Below are 6,000 nucleotides of genomic sequence, written 5' to 3' on the forward strand. Positions count from 1 at the left end.
CCAAGGTTACAAACATTAAAGCTACTACTTACACCAATTATATTAATCAATACACTCCCAGGGACACAGCAGGTAAGGGATATGGAGACTTAGCAGCAAACATTGGCCAATACAATTTCTAATCAATCTTTTAACTGCTCAAAGGAATCTGTATTTAGACAGTTTAGAACATCTCCTGCCTCTCACAGTTGGGAAGCTCTGAACAATCACATGTGGCCGGAAAAACCTATTCAGGAAGGCGAGAGGACTTCCAAAGGAGTTTGTAGGTTGAAACACTGTCACACCCAGGAATTATTAACTGGAGCTGTAAGTTAACTCTTTTTTCAGAGAGAGGTAGTGGGGGACAGCCCCCCATAAAGTCAGAGGTGTAGGTGAGAGCACAAAGCAGAAAGTAGGCAGACCCTGGTTTAGGGGGTAGATGCTTGAGAATTTCCAGGGGAACTCCTGAGGCTCGATCCCGCCTTTGCATATGCCGAGCCTCCTTCCTCATGACCTTTGCCAGAGGCAGAGCTCCTGCTCCCGGCAGTCCATCACCAACTCCTGGAGTTCACTCAGACTCACATCCATCAAGTGAGTGATGCCATCCAGCCACCAGTAAATGTTACCTAATGTCATTTTTGTTGCTGTTAATGTCACATTTCAAGTATGTATACCTAAGATCTCTTTCTCAAGTAGCTCAGCAGTAAAGAGTCCGCCCACCAAGCAGAAAATGTGGGCTCGATCCCTGGGTTGGGAAGATCCTCTGCAGAAGGAAATGGCAAACAACTCCCGTATTCTCGCCTGGGAAATCCCAAGGACAGAGGAGCCTGGTGGGCTATAGTCCATGTGTCGCAAAAGACATGACTAGACATGATTAGCAACTAAAACAAACAAACAAAAGATCTCCTTCAGCACTGATATTTAATTATGATAAGCCAGCACTTGCACTTGATGAAAAGCAGTGGGTCAGCCTGGGCTTCCCTGGTGGTTAAGACTGTAAGGAATCAGCCTGCAATGTAGGAAACACAGGTTCAATCTCTGGGTTGGGAAGATTTCCTGGAGAAAGGGAATGGCTACCCATTCCTGTATTCTTACCTGGAGAATCCCATGGACAGAGGAGTCTAGTGGGCTACAGTCCATGGGGTCTCAAAGAGTTGAACGTGACTGAAGTGACTTAGCACACGTTAGAGCAACCTAAGGGCATGCATTGAAATATTTGATTTCGGATAATCTGTTAAGCGTCATTAGTGGTTTGACACTGAGTGTCAGGAGCAATCATTCTGCAAAGGAGGCTGCAAAGAAGTAAATGCTATTCCCATATCAAGTGGACTTCCAGGTAATGCTTAATGCAGCTGGGATTCAGTCTTCTTTGTGCTTTTCATTTATTTATGAATTCTATAATTAGCCCATCCTAAAGGAGATCAGTCCTGAGTATTCATTGGAAGGACTGATGTTGAAGCTGAAACTCCAATACTTTGGCCACCTGATGCGAAGAACTGACTCATTAAAAAGGACCCTGATACTGGGAAAGATTGAGGGCAGGAGGAGAAGGGCTTAACAGAGGATGAGATGGTTGGATGGCATCACCGACTCAATGGACTTGAGTTTGGGTAAACTCCAGGAGTTGGTGATAGACAGGGAGGCCTGGCGTGCTGCTGTCCATGTGGATGCAAAGAGTCAGACACAACTGAGCGACTGAACTGAACTGATAGTGAATTAGAGACACTGTTGTAGATGCTGGAGATGCAATGGTAATTGAAGTGGACAAGATTCCTGCTCTCAAACAGTTTAATTCTGGTAAGGGCAACGGGCAAAAAATAAGCAAACAAATAAAGGTCAGTCTCAGATCGTGATGGGTGCTGGGAATCCAGTTACGCAGTCATGTGACCATGAGTACTGGACAGTGAGTGCTCAGCAAAGGCTTCTGCGAGAGCAAATACTTGAGCCGAATGCTGATTCATAAGTAGGAATCAGCTACCTGAGGATATGAGGAAACCTGTTTCTTGGGGACAGCAGGCCCTCGTGTAGGAACTTGTAATCAAGGAACAGATAGCAGCCCACTGTGGTTGGGGTAGACTTAGCTCAGAGAAGAATGATAAGGGCCGAGATGGAGGGTAATGTCGGGTCTAATGGTTTGGGCATCAGAAGTCCTGATTAGAAGTTAAGATTTCATTCCAAATGTATTGATAAGCCATTTGAATGCTGTCAGCAGGGAAGCGCTCTCTGGTTTCTTTGTGGCAAATGGATGCTGGCGGACAAAAGCGGAATCAGTTGAATCAGTTGCCACTAATCCAGCTAAAAGCTGAAGGGGGTTGGAAGGTGAAGAGAATGGATAGATCTGAGATATGTAGCAGAGGTGGAGGTGAAAAGACCGGCTTCCAAAAGTGCGTACCGTCTTATCTAGTGTGGCCTTTGCCCCATGTCTGGAAACTTCTCTAAGGCCCCAAGTCCAGTGTTTCCACAAGCGTTTTCCTTCGTCTGTAACTATTCTGCTTGCTGTTCTGGAAGCCTGCGTGAATCAGTGCAGCTTTTCTGAGCATTTGTCTTGGAAAAAAGTGTCTTCCATGCAGCTCACATACTGAGAAATGGAATCGATGGGCAGCACCAGAATAAATGTCCACGCTGCTCTCTTGGAAGCATTAGTATGGTTTCTGTTGTTCTTCTACAAGAAATTATTCAGGTTCACAGCAAGTGATCAAATGCCCATTAAGACACTCACTTGTTAGCGAAGGAACATGAAGGAACCTAGATTTTTAAGCCAAAGTGAAAGCGAAGTGAGAGAAGTCTCAAAACTTGTGACATTCCCACCTGCTTGACCGGCCCCGATCGTGTGGGCTGCCTGCTTCCTAACCTTCCTTTAGAGCCCTAGAGATTGCATTTGTCAATTTGCTGGGACTAACTTCCTCAGAAGAAACTGTAATCCTGCCTTGCAGCGCCTTGGACTCTGCTACAGTGCTTTTAAGGTATTGGGCGTCCCTGCTGTTCTCCAGGAAGGGTTGAGAGGTCCAGCCCCTTGGCATCTCACGCAGATGGATGGCACAGCCCTCCTGCTACTGATCTCCCTTATCTGTCACTGGCACAACTCGCTACAGACCTGCTTCTCCAGCCTACTTTGACTTTCATCACAGGCAGATTGGCTGTTTATTGGTATGGAATGTATAACTGGAATTTTCTAGAATTGGTGAAAATGTCACACAATGACTGTTTTATATCTGACTTCTTTTACTCAGCATAAATATTTCAGATTTATCCATTTGAATATTAATAGGTCTTTCAATGGGTGAGTAGTAAGTAATTCCGTGTGTTTCTGTGTGTCTCTCTGTGTGTGTATGTATCACAATTCATCCATTCACCATTTTGTGGACATTTGGATTATTTCTAGTTTTAGGGTATTACCAGTAAAGATATTGTGAATATTTGTGTACAAGTTTTTATGTGCACACAGGCTTTTATTTCTCTTGAATAAATACCCAGGAATGAAATGTCAATGTCATATTGTAGGCATATGTTTCACTTTTAAAGAAACTGAAAAACATTTCCCAAAGAAGTTTTACCATTTATCATCAGTCGTGCATAAAACGTCCAGCTGCTCCGTGTCATCCCAAACACTCGATGTGGCCAAAAACTGGTGTAGTCAGGCTTCCCAGCTCTGGTAACATACCTCCACAGTTCCTGATCTGGTGGAAAAGAGAAATCAAGCACCTCCTTTCTAATACCCTGTATAAAGCATCGGGAGATAATTCTACTAGCGTGCCAGTCACCGTCCTGTGATGTTCTTTAAGAGAGGAGAAATATAATCATGGGAATTTCCATCGTGGCCACAAAAAATAGGGGAGAGAAAGTTCCTCAAAGCTTGGAAGGGTTATTACCAGTGTAAGAGAGAGAAGGGATCTAGGCGAGCAGAACCCTAGACGTTACAGTATCTCCTCAAGTCTAAGGAGTTTGAGGGAGAGATAGTAGCAACATCCAATAAAGTTCATGACTGACCCACAGAGCTGATGACATAAACCTGGCTCTCTCTGTCTGTAAAGACCAACATAAGAAGGGGAAGGGTGGTTCTCAAGTTGAAAGACTGAAGTAAGGACCCTGTGTGATCACCCAGAAGTGCTCAATAGGTGGTAATAAATGTTCCCGGGAATAATTCTCTGAATAATTTTCTGAGCCAAGGGATAAACCAAGACAGCAGCTTTTTAGTATGCCCTGAAAGCTTCAGAGTGCCTGCTGGGAATTCATACTTTTACACTTATGACTTTTAGTTATGATTATAGGATTCTATCAGTGGATCATCTACATTAAGTTCAGTTCAGTTCAGTTGCTCAGTCATGTCCGACTCTTTGTGACCCCGTGGACTGCAGCTTGCCAGGCCTCCCTGTCCATCACCAACTCCTGGAGCTTACTCAAACTCATGTCTATTGAGTCGGTGATGCCATCCAACCATCTCATCCTCTGTCATCCCCTTCTCCTCCTGCCTTCAATCTTTCCCAGCATCAGGGTCTTTTCAAATGAGTCAGCTCTTCTCATCAGGTGGCCAAAGTGTTGGAATTTCAGCTTCCAGTAAACACTCAGGACTGATCTCCTTTAGGATGGACTGCTTGGATCTTGCAGTCCAAGGAACTCTCAAGAGTCTTCTCTGACACCACAGTTCAAAAGCATCAATTCTTCAGTGCTCAGCTTTCTTTATAGTCCAACTCTCACATCCATATTAGCCTTGATGAGACAGACCTTTGTTGGCAAAGTAATGCCTCTGCTTTTTAATATGCTTTCTAGGTTGGTCATAGCTTTTTTTCCAAGAAGTAAGTGTCTTTTAATTTCATTTAATTGCAGTCACCAATTGCAGTGATGTTGGAGCCCCCCAAAATAAAGTCAGCCATTGTTTCCATTGTTTCCCCATCTATTTGCCATGAAGCGATGGGATCAGATGCCATGATCTTAGTTTTCTGAATGTTGAGTTTTAAGCCAACTTTTTCACTCTCCTCTTTCACTTTCATCAAGAGGCTCTTCAGTTCTTCTTCACTTTCTGCCATAAAAGTGGTGTAATCTGCATATCTGAGGTTATTGATATTTCTCCCAGCAATCTTGATTCCAGCTCGTGCTTCCTCCAGCCCAGCGTTCCTCATGATGTAGTCTGCATGTAAGTTACATAAGCAGGGTGACAATATACAGCCTTGACGTACTCCTTTTCCTATTTGGACTTAGTCTGTTGTTCCATGTCCAGTTCTAACTGTTGCTTCCTGACCTGCATACAGATTTCTCAAGAGGCAGGTCAGGTGGTATGGTATTCCCATCTCTTTGAAAATCTTTCACAGTTTATTGTGATCTACACAGTCAAAGGCTTTGGCATAAATAACATTTACATAGCATGGAATATAATAAGTTAGAGAGCTATTTCATTACCCCCCAATTAAAGCAAGCCCTAGCCCTGACATTCAGAAGGATTGTGTGTGTCTCTGTCTACTCCACTTTTTTTTTTTTTTTTTTACTGTTCCTTCAAGAATGTGCTCAGTTCATGATGATATATGAAATGTTTAGTCTTCTCTGTACAATTGATGATTCCAGTTCCAGTGACTGAGTTAGTGTGCAGATAGAAGTGGGAATTGTTAGCCTGAGGTACTGACTTGTCTTCTGTTTCTATGAGCCTGATCTTTCTTTGTATTTTTGTCTTTAGTGTGAGATGACATTTTTAATGTTGATATTACAGATCAGTGATGCTTTACGGCAACAAAGAAATTACATGATTGGTATGGGATATTGGTATCTCTCAGGTGTTTATGAACTTAAACCATTTATATTATTTCCAACACTTATGAGATTTTAGTAATTATCTCATGAAACATATGAAATCGTTACTGTTATTAGGGAGTATTTCAGTGAAAGGTAATGTGGGTGTTTGAATTCTGAATCAAAAACAGGAAGATCACTTGAATTGCACGGTTTCAATGCTGGCTTGGTGCCAAAGTGTTGAGTCCTGGGCTACACTGCGCCCACCAGATTCCTGTCTCACCAAACTGCTGCAGTAGACCT

The sequence above is a fragment of the Bos mutus genome, chromosome 7, assembly GCF_027580195.1.
Source record: "Bos mutus isolate GX-2022 chromosome 7, NWIPB_WYAK_1.1, whole genome shotgun sequence".
NCBI classification, from domain to species: Eukaryota; Metazoa; Chordata; class Mammalia; order Artiodactyla; family Bovidae; genus Bos; species Bos mutus.